This window comes from Hordeum vulgare, chromosome 2H, assembly GCF_904849725.1.
Source record: "Hordeum vulgare subsp. vulgare chromosome 2H, MorexV3_pseudomolecules_assembly, whole genome shotgun sequence".
NCBI lineage: Eukaryota > Viridiplantae > Streptophyta > Magnoliopsida > Poales > Poaceae > Hordeum > Hordeum vulgare.
The window spans coordinates 14,723,306-14,740,034 of NC_058519.1; the positions used below are offsets into that span (position 1 = coordinate 14,723,306).

Genomic DNA, 16,729 nt, shown 5'->3' on the forward strand with positions numbered 1-16,729 from the left:
AATTGTGATTTCATGCTTGTGCCCTTGTTAAGAGGTACGAGACCTCCAACAAAATTCTTTGACCACAAAGTAAAGGAGAAAAGCTCAATCGTTGAGCGTGTGCTCAGATTGTCTGAGTACGACAATCACTTGAATCAAGTGGGAGCTAATCTTCCAGATGAGATAGTGATGGTTCTCCAAAAGTCACTGCCACCAAGCTTTGAGAGCTTCGTGATGAACTATAACATATCAAGGATAGATACAATGATCTTTGAGAGATTCGCGACGTTTGACACTGCGAAAGTAGAAATCAAGAAGGAGCATCAATAGTTGATGGTTTGAAAAACCACTAAGTTTCAAGAAAGGCGAGGGCTAGAAGGGATACTTCGTGAAACGGCAAAACAGTTGCTGCACTAATGAAGAGACCCAAGATTAAACCCAAACCCGAGACTAAGTGCTTCTGTAATAAGGGGAACAGTCACTGAGGCGGAGCAACTCTAGATACTTGGTAGATAAGAAGGCTGGCAAATGTCGAGAGAAGTATATTTGATATACATAATGTTGATGTGTACTTTACTAGTACTCCTAGTAGCACGAGGGTATTGGATACTGGTTCGGTTGCTAAGTGATTAGTAACGCGAAATGAAAGCTACGGCATAAACGGAGACTAGCTAAAGGCGAGGTGACGATACGTGTTGGAAGTGTTTCCAAGGTTGATATGATCAAACGTCACACGCCCCCTTTACCATCGGGATTGGTGTTGAACCTAAATAATTGTTATTTGGTGCTTGCGTTAAGCATGAACATGATTGGATCGTGTTTATTGCAATACGATTATTCATTCAAAAGGAATAATGGTTACTCTATTTGCTTGAATAATCACCTTCAATGGTTTATTGAATCTCGATTGTAGTGTTACACATTGGTGCCAAAAGATACGAGTTAAATGATGATAGTACCACTTACTTGTGGCACTGCCGCTTGAGTCATGTTAGTATAAATTGCATGAAGAGGCTCCATGCTGATGGATCTTTGTACTCACCTGATTTCGAATCACTAGTGACATGCAAATCATACCACATGAGCAAGGCCTTGTTTTCATTGAGATGAAATAAGATAGTAACTTGTTGGAAGTGATACATTTTGATGTATGCAGTCCAATAGGTACTGAGGCACGCAGTAGATATCATTATGTTCTTACTTCACTGATGATTTGAGTAGATACAGGAATATTTACTTAATGAATCACAAGTCTGAAATGTTGAAAAGTTCAAATCCGTTTCAGAGTGAAGATCGTCGTAACAAGAGGACAAACTGTCTACGATATGATCATAAGAAATGAATATCTGAGTTACGAGTTTTGGTACACAGTTAAGACAATGTGGAAATTGTTTCGCGGTTCATGCCACCTGGAACATCATAGTGTGATGATGTGTCTGAACGTCATAGCCACGCACTATTTGATATGGTGCATACTAAGATATCTTTTATCGAATTACCACTATCGTTTATGGGTTATGCATTAGAGACAACCACACTCACTTTAAATAGGGCACCGCATATTTCCGTTGAGATGACACAGTATAGACTGAGGTTTAGAGAAATCTAAACTGTCGTTTCTTGAAAGTTTGGGGCTTCGACACTTATGTGAAAAAGTTTCAGTATGATAAGCTCGAACCCAAAGCGGACAAATGCATCTTCATAGGATATCCAAAACAGTTGGATACATCTCCTATCTCAGATCCAAAAGCAAAGTGTTTGTTTCTAGAAACGGATCCTTTCTCGAGGAAAGGTTTCTCTCGAAAGAATTGAGTGGGAGGGTAGTAGAACTTGATGAGGTTATTGAACCATCACTTTAACCAGTGTGTAGCAGGGCGCAGGAAGTTGTTCCTGTGGCGCCTACACCAATTGAAGTGGAAGCTGATGATGGTGATCATTGAGCTTCGAATCAAGTCACTACAAACCTCGTAGGTCGACAAGGTCGCGTACTGCTGCAGAGTAGTACGGTAACCCTGTCTTGGAGGTCATGTTGTTGAGCAACAGTGAACCTACGAGTTATGGAGAAAGCGATGGTGGGCCCAGATTCCGACAAATGGCTGGAAGCCATGAAATCCGAGAGAGGATCCATGTATGAAAACAAAGTGTAGACTTTAAAAGAACTACTTGATGGTCATAAGACTATTGAGTAAAGATGGATCTTTAAAAGAAGACAGACGATGATGGTGATAAGTCACTATTAAGAAAAGCTCGACTTGTCGCAAAGATGTTTTCGATAAGATCAAACAGTTGACTATGATGAGACTTTCTCACTCGTAGCGATGCTAAAAGTCTGTTAGAATTATGTTAGTTGTTGATGCATTATTTATGAAATATTGCACGTAGGATGTCAAAACATTGTTTTCTCGACGGTTTCCTTGAGCAAACATTGTATGTGATACAACCAGAAGGTTTTGTCGATCCTAAAGATACTAGCAAGTATGCAAGCTCCAGTAATCCTTCAATGGACTGGTGCAAGCATCTCGGAGTTGGAATATACACTTTGATGAGATGATCAAAGATTTTGGGTTTGTACAAGGTTTATGAGAAACTTGTATTTCCAAAGAAGTGAGTGGGAGCACTATAGAATTTCTGATAGGTATATGTGGTTGACATATTGTGGATCAGAAGTAATGTAGAATTTCTGTAAAGCATACAAGGTTGTTTGAAAGAAGTTTTCAAAGGAGTACCTGGATTACGCTACTTGAACGTTGAGCATCAAAGATCTATGGAGATAGATCGAAAGCGCTTAATAGAAGTTTCAACAAGATGCATGCCTTGACAAGTTTTTGAAAGAGTTCAAAATAGACCAGCAAAGAAGGAGTTCTTGGTTGCGTTGTGAGGTGTGAATTTGAGTAAGACTCAAAACCCGACCACGGCAGAATAAAGAGAATAGACGAAGGTCGTCTTCTATGCCTTAGCCGTAGAATCTAAAGTATGCCATGCTGTGTACCGCACCTGAAGTGTGCCTTGACTCAAAGTATGTTGAGAGGTACAGAGAGTGATCCATGATTGAATCACTAGCAGCGGTCGAAATTTATCCTTAGTAACTAATGGACTAAGGAATTTTTCTCGATTATGGAGGTGGTTAAAGAGTTTGTCGTAAAGGGTTACGTCAATGCAAGCTTTGACACTAATCCGGATAACTATGAGTAGTGAAACGGATTCATATAGTAGAGTAGATATTTGGAGCATTTCCGAATAGCACGTAGTAGCAGCATCTATAAGATGACATAAAGATTTGTAAAGAACGCACGAATCTGAAAGTTTCAGAACCGTTGACTAAAACCTCTCTCACGAGCAAGACGTGATCAGACCCCATAACTATATGGGTGTTGGATTCGTTGGAATCACATGGTGATGTGAACTAGATTATTGACTCTAGTGCAAGTGGGAGACTGTTGGAAATATGCCCTAGAGGCAATAATAAATTAGTTATTATTATATTTCTTAGTTCATGATAATCGTTTATTATCCATGCTATAATTGTATTGATTGGAAACACAATACTTGTGTGGATACATAGACAAAACACTGTCCCTAGTAAGCCTCTAGTTGACTAGCTCGTTGATCAAAGATGGTCACGGTTTCCTGGCCATAGGCAAGTGTTGTTACTTGATAACGGGATCACATCATTAGGAGAATCATGTGATGGACTAGACCCAAACTAATAGACGTAGCATGTTGATCGTGTCATTTTGTTGCTACTGTTTTCTGCGTGTCAAGTATTTATTCCTATGACCATGAGATCATATAACTCACTGACACCGGAGGAATGCTTTGTGTGTATCAAACGTCGCAACGTAACTGGGTGACTATAAAGATGCTCTACAGGTATCTCCGAAGGTGTTAGTTGAGTTAGTATGGATCAAGACTGGGATTTGTCACTCCGTGTGAACGGAGAGGTATCTCGGGGCCCACTCGGTAATACAACATCACACACAAGCCTTGCAAGCAATGTAACTTAGTGTAAGTTGCGGGATCTTGTATTACGGAACGAGTAAAGAGACTTGCCAGTAAACGAGATTGAAATAGGTATACGGATACTGACGATCGAATCTCGGGCAAGTAACATACCGAAGGACAAAGGGAATGACATACGGGATTATATGAATCCTTGGCACTGAGGTTCAAACGATAAGATCTTCGTAGAATATGTAGGATCCAATATGGGCATCCAGGTCCCGCTATTGGATATTGACCGAGGAGTCTCTCGGGTCATGTCTACATAGTTCTCGAACCCGCAGGGTCTGCACACTTAAGGTTCGACGTTGTTTTATGCGTATTTAAGTTATATGGTTGGTTACCGAATGTTGTTCGGAGTCCCGGATAAGATCACGGACGTCACGAGGGTTTCCGGAATGGTCCGGAAACGAAGATTGATATATAGGATGACCTCATTTGGTTACCGGAAGGTTTTCGTGCATTACCGGAAAAGTTTCGGGCTCATCGGTAGTGTACCGGGAGTGCCGGGAGGGGTGCCGGGGACCATCGAGAGGGGTGTCACGCCCCAAGGGGTCTCATGGGCTATGGGAAGAGATAAACCAGCCCCTAGTGGGCTGGAATAAGTTCCCACTAAGGCCCATAAGGTTTGAGAAGGAAAAAACACAAGGTGGAAAGAGTTTCCAAGTGGGAAGGTGGAATCCTACTCCAAGTAGGATTGGAGTAGGACTCCTCCACCTCCAATTTCGGCCAAACCTTTAGGTTTTGAGGCTGCCTCCTCCCCTCCCTCCCACCTATATATACGGAGGTTTTAGGGCTGATTTGAGACGACTTTCTCACGGCTGCCCGACCACATACCTCCATAGTTTTTCCTCTAGATCGCGTTTCTGCGGAGCTCGGGCAAAGCCCTGCTGAAACAAGATCATCACCAACCTCCGGAGCACCGTCACGCTGCCGGAGAACTCTTCTACCTCTCCGTCTCTCTTGCTGGATCAAGAAGGCCGAGATCATCGTCGAGCTGTACGTGTGCTGAACGCGGAGGTGCCGTCCGTTCGGTACTAGATCGTGGGACTGATCGCGGGATTGTTCGCGGGGCGGATCGAGGGACGTGAGGACGTTCCACTACATCAACCGCGATCTCTAATCGCTTCTGCTGTACGATCTACAAGGGTACGTAGATCACTCATCCCCTCTCGTAGATGGACATCACCATGATAGGTCTTCGTGCGCGTAGGAAAATTTTTGTTTCCCTTGCGACGTTCCCCAACAAATAGGTGGTAGATTCTTAACATCTTCAGATTTAATTCCTTTCTCTTGCATAGATTTCTTGGCTTCTTGCATATCTTCAAGACTGAGGAATAGAATACCTCTTTTCTTCGGAGTTGGCTTCACAGGTGGTTTGGGGATAGTCCAAGCATTATAATTACTCAAGATATTATTCAATAGAATTTCAGCTTGTTCCACAGTTCGTTCCCTGAAAACACAACCAGCACAACTATCTAGGTGGTCCCTAGAAGCATCGGTTAGTCCATTATAAAAGATATCAAGTATTTCATTTTTCTTAAGAGGGTGATCAGGCAAAGCATTAAGTAACTGGACAAGCCTCCCCCAAGCTTGTGGGAGACTCTCTTCTTCAATTTGCACAAAGTTATATATATCCTGCAAGGTAGCTTGTTTCTTATGGGCAGGAAAATATTTCTTAGAGAAGTAGTATATCATATCCTGCAGACTACGCACACAACCAGGAGCAAGAGAAGTAAACCAAGTTTTACCATCACCCTTTAATGAGAAAGGAAACAACTTAAGGATATAGTAATAGCGAATTTTTTCCTCATTAGTGAATAGGGTGGCTATATCATTCAGTTTAGTAAGATGTGCTACAACATTTTCAGATTCATAACCATGAAAAGGATCAGATTCAACCAAAGTGATTAACTCAGGATCGACAGAGAATTCATAATCCTTATCAGTAACAAAGATGGGTGAAGTAGCAAACTTAGGATCGTATTTCATTCTAGCATTCAGAGATTTTTCTTTCCACTTGCGTAATAAATTCTCAAGGTCATAGCTATCCTTACAAGAAGAAAGTATTCAGCTACCTCTCCCTCCATAACATAACCCTTAGGTATATTAGGCAATTAATATCTAGGAGAGTTAGGTCTAACAGGTGTAACAGCAGGTTCCATTTTAATAATTTCATCAGTTTTAGAAGTATCATCAGATTCAGTAGTGACTCTAGCAATTTGTGCATCAAGAAATTCACCAAGTGACATATCATTATCAAGCAAAGCATCATCATAAGTATCATGGATAGCAGAAGTAGCATCATCAAGCACATGCGACATATCAGAATTACTAGTAGGTGGTGGTGTCGAAATTTACTCATAACTGAAGGTGAATCAAGTGCAGAGCTAGATCGAAGTTCCCTACCTGTCCTCGTAGTTGAGGGCAAGACTTTAGTTTTTGGATCTCTCGGATTCCTCATAGTTATCAATAGACATAAATCCCAAGTGACTCAGAGAATAGAGCTATGCTCCCCGGCAACGGCACCAGAAAAATGTTTTGATAACCCACAAGTATAGCGGATCGCAACAGTTTTTGAGGGTAGAGTATTCAACCCAAATTTATTGATTCGACAAAAGGGGAGCCAAAGAATATTCTCGAGTATTAGCAGTTGATTTGTCAATTCAACCACACCTGAAAGACTTAGTATCTGCGACAAAGTTTTAGTAGCAAAGTAGTATGATAGTAACGGTAGCGGCGGTAACAGTACCAGTGGTAATTTGTATAGCAAGTGTGACAACAGTAGCGGTAAAGTAACTTAGCAAGGACCAGTATAGGAAAAGCTCGTAGGCATTGGATCGGTGATGGATAATTATGCCGGATGAAATTCATCATGTAACAGTTATAACATAGGGTGATATGCAACTAGCTCCAGTTCGTCAATGTAATGTAGGCATGTATTCTGTATTTAGTCATACGTGCTTATGGAAAAGAACTTACATGACATCTTTTGTCCACCCCTCCCGTGGCAGCGGGGTCCTAATGGAAACTAAGAGATATTAAGGTCTCCTTTTAATAGAGAACCGGAACAAAGCATTAGCACATAGTGAATACATGAACTCCTCATATTATGGTCATCTCCGGGAGTGGTTCCGACTATTGTCACTCCGGGGTTGTCGGGTCATAACACATAGTACGTGACTACAACTTGCAAGATAGGATCAAGAACACACATATATTGATGAAAAAAATAATAGATTCAGATCTGAAATCATGGCACTCGGGCCGTAGTGACAAGCATTAAGCATAGCAAAGTAGTAGCAACATCAATCTTAGAACATAGTGGATACTAGGGATCAATCCCATCAAAACTAACTCAATTACATGATAGATCTCATCCAACCCATCACCGTCCAGCAAGCCTATGATGAGATTACTCACGAACGATGGAGAGCATCATGGAATTGGCGATGGAGGATGGTTGATGATGACGACGGCGTCCATTTCCCCTCTTCGGAGCCTAGAACGGACTCCAGATCTGCCCTTCCGAGGAAGAACAGGTGGTGGCGGTGGCTTCGTATCGTGAAACGCGATGAACTCTTCTCTCTTAATTTTTCCTGGGTGAGAGAGACTTTATAGAGTTGGAGTTCGAGGCTGCGGAGCTACGTGGGCCCCACGAGCCTGCTAGGTGCGCCCTAGGGGGGCGCCTCCTGGGCTCGTGGGCCCCTGGCTCCGTGTCTCTTCGGGTAATTCTTCGCCAGTATTTTTTATATATTCCACAAAACATCCTCGTAAATTTCCATGTCATTCCAGAACTTTTATTTCTGCACAAAAACAACATCATGACAATTCTGCTGAAAACAACGTCAGTCCGGGTTAGTTTCATTCAAATCATGCAAATCAGAGTCCAAAACAAGGGCAAAAGTGTTTGGAAAAGTAGATACGATGGAGACGTATCAATATCCATAAGAAAACATGAATATTTTGAGGACATAATGTCTTCCACAGAGATTCTCCATAAGGAGATACTACCCCACCAAAACTAATGCATCTGTAAAAGGATTTCACTGAATATTTTCCATCAGGTTCAAGGAGCCAAACAAGCGAGTCTTGGGAATCAGACAAAGGATTTTTTTTAATATGTTCAATCAGTTGTTACCACCTTAGCATAATTCCTCCAATTCACACAACGTCTAAAGGAGAGATTAAGAGTAATCCCATCCCATACCTTGGACACTGAACAATTCTACTAGTTGCAGATGTCAAAAAGCTCAAAAAAAACTGACCTTGAGGAAACAATCCCCAGCCCACTTATCATGCCAGAAACTAATATTCCTGCCATTACCAATCTTCCAGGAATAAAAATGCCTGCCAGCTTGTAGGGGCTAGGACACACTCTTTCAGAAGGGGGAGCCCCCCTGTGGCCTAGTCCAAAAGATGTTTGGCTCATCCACATTATATTTAAAAGCAATTACTTTCTTCCAGTCACTATTGTTATCATCAAAGAATCTTTTCCCACACAAGGCCAGAAGGGCCATATTAAACTCTTTCAGGTTCGGAACCCCTAACCGTCCAAAGTCTTTCTTCCTTGAAACTAAACCCCAATTAGCCAAATGAAACTTATGTTGGTCTCCCATATTCCCCCACAAGAAATGTGGCATTTGTAAATTAATAGCATTAATCGTCTATCTGGGAAATTTCATCAGTGCCATCAGGTAAGCAGGATTACTCACAATACAAGCACATAATAGAATTAGTTTACCTATATAGGTAAGGTATCTGTCATGGAAGCTTGCTATACACCGGACGTATTTGTGCTCCCTAATCTTCAGAGTTTTGCCAAAGCTGCTAGGCTTCACTCCGAGTTCACCGAAGAGATTTTGCAAAACTGGACATGTTCATCTGCAACTGACCAAGAAGACTACACTGGGCACATTGCCGGAGCTGCCTCCAGACATCTTGAGATCCCCGACCTCGTGCGTGCCGGCTCTGTTTGCTCTTCCTGGCGCTCCGCATATATAAGCCTTCGTAGTCTTGGGCAATACAATCTCCAACAGACCCCATGCCTCCTCTACACTTCCGAATCCGCCAGCGAGAGTGTTGCGTGCCTCTACAGCCTTGCAGAGAAGAGATCATACAAGTTAACCCTCCCGGAGCCGCCTATCCGCACTAGATGTTTGATCGGGTCCTCGCATGGCTGGCTGGTAACTGGTGATGATAGATCTGAGATGCACCTCATCAATCCCGTCACATGTGAACAGATTGCTCTCCCATCAGTGATCACCATCGAGCAGGTGAAACCCATAGTTGATGAATGTGGTGCTCTCCAAAAGTATGAGTTCTCATGGCACACTGGAACCCGTGGTGTTTATAGCTCGCCATCAATCTTCGCTCTTGACAAGCTGCGACATGAACTCCACTATAAAGTGTTTGTTTTCCCTGATACATCCACTGGAAGCTACATTGTCGTGCTCATCCACAATCCAACGCGTCAGCTCTCTTTTGCAAGGGTTGGGGATGATAGGTGGACCTGGTTGCCGCCTTATGATGACTATAAGGACTACACTTACAAGGATGGCTTGTTGTATGCTGCATGTATTTACAAGGGAGAACTTCACACCTTTGATCTTAGTGTCCCTGTGGTCACAAGGAAGATGATTATAAGCATACCAGGGGAGTATGGCTGCGAGTATATGTACGTTGTTCAAGCTCCATGGGGCGGTCTGCTACTTATATGGAGAATCTTTGAGGATCATAATGTAGAACCTGAACCCGGGGCATCTGTGTTTTGGAACACTAAGAAATATAGAATATATGAATTTGACGATGCATGAAGTGAGCTTAAGGAAATCAATTGCTTGCGTGACCATGTGTTGTTTCTTGGGCATAATCAATCACTTTGTCTTGGTGCTGAAGAATATCCGTCTCTCAGGGCAAACCATGCCTATTTCAGCGATGATAATTCTTTATGGACACGAGGATTGAAGAATACTCACCGTGATATGGGGGTTCTCAACTAGGATGATAACAGCAGGGTGGACCTTATGTCTCCGCAACTTTGGTCAAACTTTCCAGCTCCAATGTGGATTACACCTGATCTTCGAAAGATGAACTTGGCTTTAGCAGGGATTGCCGAAAACTAATTGACGGGTTCAATGGCGAAAAAGGGTTTCCCCCCGCTTTATATTATAAAGCCTCGACCACAGCATACATGACACCAAAGGTTCAACTCACACACATCCCAACCCCTGGAAGGGTGCACAGCCAAAGTCAACGTACATCCAAGACACAACACAACACAAAACACACTCAACGTACATCCAAGACATAACACAACACAACACACACCGGAAACACGCTGGGGGGGGGGGGGGGGAGGCAGCATCTGCGGGGTTGAGGGAGACATGCGGCCGACGACGACTCTCATGCAGCAGCGGCTGAGATCGACGGGTTCAATGAACCAACAAAGGGGCGGCTTTCTTGCTTACTGGGGTTACTAGAGGTTGACATCAACAAAATATTCAAGGGACCACCTGGACTCTGTTTGAGGGCATAATCATCGGTTAACCGTGGTCTTTAAATGCTAAGATGAATCCAAGTCCCCCTCCCCACGGGAACCACCTGAGCCGCCGTCGCAGCTGGTGCCTCCTTGGACACGGCGCTCCCTTCCAGCGACCATCTCCTCTCTGCTACGCCGCCGGCCCCCTCTCCGCCCTCCCTCCCGCTTCGCCGCTGCCGGAGGGGACGCCGGCGAAGCCGCGCGTGCCCCGGGGATGGCGGCGGCGGGGCCCCTCGGGCTCTGGCGGCGGGATCTCGCTCTGGCAGCGGGATCTCGGGCTCTGCGAGCGTTGGCCCTCGGGCTCTGGTGCTGCGGGATCCGGCGAGATCTCTCGCCCACCGGGGCTGCCATGGCGGATGCGGGGCGTGCGACCAGTAGGGAGCGGCGGCCGGGCGCGTCTGCGGTGGTAGGGATCGTTAGCTGGGCGCGATTGCGGCTGCCACGGTTTTGGTGGTGACGGCTCCGGTCAGGGGGCGGTGCGCGTGGTTATGGTCAGCCGTCGGTGGCTGCTCTGGCCGCTGTCATCCGGCCCTCATCTGTGGGTCTCTCTCCTGCGGACTTGGCGGTGCCGGCGTTTGCCGGAGCCCTACATGCGGGTGAAGCCGGTGGAGGAGATTCGGATTGGGGGGAAACCCCTTGGTTGGCCCAGGTCGGCCTCGCCGACGACGACGCTCAAGGGCGCCGTTTTTCTTTTTGGAGACGTCGGTATACATCTGCTCCTCTGCTCCCCCTCCTTGCCTCTCGGGTGAAAACTCTAACTCTGGTGGGCGGCGGCGGCGTCCTTGACGTCGTGACCTTCCTGAAGGCGTCGTCTTGAGGGCTGACTGGTGGTGGGCACTGTGTGGGTCCTGAACGGTTGCTGGTGGTGGGCATTGCTTCGGGGGAACCTTAGGATCTGGTCTTTCAGATCGGACGATGACGGTACTGCGGTGCCGTTTCTCTCTTGGGAGCATCGTTTGTGGAGCAGCGCTGGCGGACTGAGGCAGGAGGTGGAGCGGCTTCGTCTTGCACGGAATTTCGGTGGAGCTGTCAAGTCATGCCTGGCCGACAGGTGCTACGCTGAGTAATGCCTGGTTGGCAGGTGCTACGCACGGCAGATCTTCCGGAGTCTTCACAGCTGGACAGATGAGCGCAGGGTGGTGGCGCCGTTGGGCGCCGTGGTGGCGTCGACGGATGATTGGACTGGCAAGGATGATGCGGGTCTCTTTCCTGAAGATGGGTCAGTGGTTCGAGGATGATGGTGGCTGGTAAAACGTGTGCGTGAGGTGTGCGTTTTAGGTGTGCTGCACCGGCTGTTGTTCCCGATACGTTATGTGGATGGATTGGAAACAACACCGGTCTTAGATATGTGGAATGAGAACACTCCATATTATCGAGTTTGTAGGTGTGAGTGGTGGCTTTGGGTGGATTGATGTATACTCTTATTAGACCTTTGTGGAATAATTAATAAGATGGCTGGATGCATTGATTGATGCAGAAGCCGGGGGTTAGACCTCCTTCTCTAAAAAAAATGCTAAGATTGGAACTAGTTGGCTCTGAATAAACTGTTTTGAGTTTTCTCCGTTCACATATGTTATAATCATGTAATTCTCCAGAGTTTAATGTGCCAACGGGAAAAGTTGGGTGATACTTGATTCTTTATGTTCTTGTTCTTACCATTTTTCTATCGTATTTCTCCTGGGATGCTCATGTCATCTTATTGTGGTGTGTTGGTATATACTCCCTCCGTTTCTAAATATAAGTCTTTAAAGAGGTTTCATTAGTGGATTACATATATATAGATGTATATAGACATACTTTAGAGTATAGATTCATTCATTTTACTTCTTATGTAGACTTCTAGTGAAATATCTTAAAAGACTTATATTTAGGAACGGAGGGAGTATATTGATTCTTCATTATTTCGGAATGACCAGATGATTTTGTGATCAATATACTGTACTGTAATGTCCGGTATACCATGTTATTTTAGTGTAACACTGCTTGGTTTGGAATAACTGCAGAGAATTGAAATGGTTTCTCCTTCCAGTTATTGTCTGTTTGAAATATGAGAAAGTAAGTTGTTCTTCAGTTCACTTGAAGAACTCACAAATATTTCTGTCGGGTTATGTGATTTACTTAGCTGACTTCCTTCTAGAAATAAAAATCTACCAAACCATCTTTTCGTTTTGAAAATAAAAAGCTAAGAAGCCTGAATGTGTAGCACAACATGTCTAAAAGTTTCCTCATTCTCAGCAATGTATCATCTAAAGAACGAAAAAATAGAGAATTTACTTGGCATTATGCTCTTGTCATTTTTGTCAAATTTCTTATGCAATGCACCTATGTTCATTAATCGATCTTCATTATTTTCGAATGAGCAAATGAGTTTGTATTGACTCTACTGTCGTTCCAGATTGGCATGTGCTACTGCAACAAAAGACCTTCCAACGGTGCCAGAAACAAGCGTGCTGACGGGAGACTATTCTTGTCTTGATACTCCTCAGCAACGGCACAAGGAATCCTTCTGCTACGGCTACGCCTTTAGGGACTTCCTTGGCAAATATGAAAAGGATTCCCCCGTGGCCTTGGAGGCTTGCGTTGGTGTTCCCTCGAAGCGGAAAGGGTGATGTAGCACAGCGGCGGTAAGTATTCCCTCAGTTTTGAGAACCAAGGTATCGATCCAGTGAAGGATTATCACAAGTACCTGCACAAACACAAAGAGCTTGCACCCAACGCTATGAAGGGGTTGCCAATCCCTTATAGATTGTTTGCCAAGTGAGAACTGAAAGCAAAAAAGAAACAAAGCAAAGTAAAGGCGAAAGTGGAAACGATAGGTGTGAATAGACCGGGGTCGTAGTGTTCACTAGTGGCTTCTCTCATGAAAGCAAGTAGATGGTGGGTGAACGTATTACTGTCGAGCAATTGATAGAACCGCGCAAAGTCGTGACGTTATCTATGGCAATGATTATATCTATAGGCATCACGTCCAAAACAAGTAGACCGATACTTTCTGCATCTACTACTATTACTCCACACGTCGACCGCAATCCAGAATGCATCTAGTGTATTAAATTCATGAGAACAGAGTAACGCCTTAAGCAAGATGACATGATGTAGATGGACAATCTCATATCTACGATAAAAGCCCATCTTGTTACCCTTGATGGCAACAACACGATGCGTGCCTTGCTGCCCCTTCTGTCAGTGGGAAAGGTCACCACACGGTATGAACCCAAAACCAAGCACTTCTCCTATTGCAAGAATCATAGATCTAGTTGGCCAAACAAAACCCAAGACTCGGAGAGACTTACAAGGATATCAAATCATGCATATAAGAAATCAGCAAAGACTCAAATATATATCACAGATAATCTGATCACAAATCCAACAATTCATCGGATCTCGACAAACACACCACCAAAGAGGATTACATCAGATAGATCTCCATGAAGATCATGGAGAACTTTGTATTGAAGATCCAAGAGAGAGAAGAAGCCATCTAGCTACTAACTACGGACCCGTAGGTCTGAAGTGAACTACTCACGAGTCATTGGAGGGGCGATGATGTTGATGAAGAAGCCCTCCAACTCCAAAGTCCCCTCCGGCAGGGCACCGGGAAGGGTCTCCAGATGAGATCTCACGGAAACGGAAGCTTGCGGCGGCGGAAAAGTGTTCTTGTGGATGTCCTGATTTTTTCTGGATTTTTAGGGAATTTATAGGACAAAGACCTAGGGCAGGGGAGCGCCAGGGGGGGCACAAGCTTGGTTGCCTCGGCCTCCCCTTGGCCGCGGCAACATGGCTTGTGGGCCCCCTGTGGGCCCACTTGCTTGGCCCTCAAGCCTCCCGATCTTCTTCCGTTCTGGAAAAATTTATTTCAGGGATTTTATTCCGTTCGGACTCCATTCCAAAATCAGATCTGAAAAGAGTCAAAAACACAGAAAAAACAGGAACTGGCGCTTGGCACTGAATTAATAAGTTAGTCCCAAAAAAGATATAAAAGGTAAACAAAACATCCAAAGTTGACAAGATAACAGCGTGAAACCATCAAAAATTCTAGATACGTTTGAGACGTATCAAGCATCCCCAAGCTTAACTCCTGCTCGTCCTCGAGTAGGGAAGTGATAAAGAATGAATTTTTGATGCTTTCATGCTACCTAGCATAGATGTCCATTGTAACTCCTCTTATGTGACGTGAATGTTCAGATCCATTAGATTCAAAACAATAGCTTGCTATTGACATGGAGACAATAATACTTCAAGCAAACTAGCAAGGTAATCATGAACTTTCAAAATACAAAGGCCAAAAGAAAGTTATCCCTACAAAATCATATAGTCTGGCTATGCTCTATCATCATTGCACAACGAATTTAAATCATGCACAACCCCGGTATTGGCCAAGTAATTGTTTTCACACCTTTACTTCTCAAACTTTTTCAACTCTCACGCAATACATGAGCGTGAGCCATGGTTTTAACACTATAAGTGGTGTGGAGTGTGGTGGAGGTTGCAAGACAAACAAGGAGAAGATGGTCACATTAACTAGGCATATCAATGAGCTGTGGAGATGCTCATCAATAGATATCAATGTGAATGAGTAGGGATTGCCATACAAATGATGCACTAGAGCTAAGAGTATGTGAAAGCTCTTAAAGAAAACTAGTGGGTGTGCATCCAACTTGCTTGCTCACGAAGACCTAAGGCAATTTTGAGGAAGCCTATCATTGGAATATACAAACCAAGTTATATAATGAGAATTTCCCACTAGCTATATGGTGGTGACAAAACGAGAGACTCTCAATCATGAAGATCATGGTGCTTAATATGCACAAGTGTGGAAAGGTGGTAGCATTGTCCTTTCTCTCTTTTTCTCTCATTTTTTTTGAATGGGCTCTTTGGCCTCTCTTTTTTTTGGTGGGCATCTTTGGCCTCTTTTTGTATATGGGCTTCGCTGGCCTCTTTTATTTTCTCACATGGTACAATGCTCCATCAATGATGATCATCACACTTACAACTCAAAGCTTAGAACAATAATGACTCTATATGGAATGCCTTCGGTAGTGTACTGTGACAATGATCTAGCATGGCATAGACATAAATGGAAACATCATGCTAGCTATCTTACGATCATGCAATGGCAAAGTAGAAGTGGTGGCACATGTCATGGTGGTAGTTGCATGGCAATATATCTCGGAATGACTTTGAAAAAGCCATAGTAGGTAGGCATGGTGGCTGTTTTGAGGGAGGCTAATGGTGGATTTTGTGCACCGACGAAAGTTGCACAACACTAAAGAAGATAGTGATGGTGGAAGGTGAAAGTGCATCTAAACCATGAACTCAACATTAGTCATGAAGAACTCATATACTTGTTGCAAAAGTTTTATTAGTAATCGAAACAAAGCATTCAACGCATACTCCTAGGGGAAGGGTTGGTAGGTATAAACCATCGCGCGATCCCGACCGCCACACAAAGGATGACAATCAATAGACTAATCATGTTCAGAGTTCATCACATAGCGGTTCACCATACGTGCATGCTACGGGAATCACTAACTTCAACACAAGTATTTCTAGATCCACAACACCTTACTAATATAACTTCAATATTACCATAACCACAACTCAAAACTAGTTGAGATAAATCAAACTTCTCTAACTATTCAATGCACATGAAGGTGGAAGTTTTCGTATCCCTTTGGATAACTACCCCTTTTGATACTACTTTCATAGCATAGATCAACTACCAAGCCACGCACCGCCGTGCCCTAAAAGGTATAAGTGAAGCACATAGAGCAAAATCAATTAGCTCAAAAGATATAAGTGAAGCACATGTGAGCTGAATTGTCTAATAAAGGATATAAGTGAAGCTCGACAAAATCACGGTGAGTGCATGTCTCTCTCTCTAGGTGTGCAGCAAGGATGATTGTGACACAACAAAAATAAAAGACTCCTACGATACAAGACGCTCCAAGAAAAACACATAACATGTGGTGAATAAAAATATAGCCCCAAGTAACGTTACCGATGGATTGAAGACGAAAGAGGGGATGCCTTCCCGGGGCATCCCCAAGCTTAGGCTTTTACGGCATCCTTGAATCATCTTGGGGTGCCTTGGGCATCCCCAAGCTTGAACTCTTGCCACTCTTTATCTTTTCGTCCATAAGAACTTCACCCAAAACTTGAAAACTTCACAACACGAAACTTAAACAGAAACTCGTGATAACATTAGTA

At 43.9% G+C, this 16,729-nt stretch overlaps 1 pseudogene; it reads left to right on the forward strand.

Annotated features, from left to right (window-relative positions):
- Window positions 1–8,612: 8,612 nt before the first annotated feature.
- On the forward strand, window positions 8,613–10,103 carry LOC123424981 (annotated as a pseudogene).
- Window positions 10,104–16,729: the final 6,626 nt, after the last annotated feature.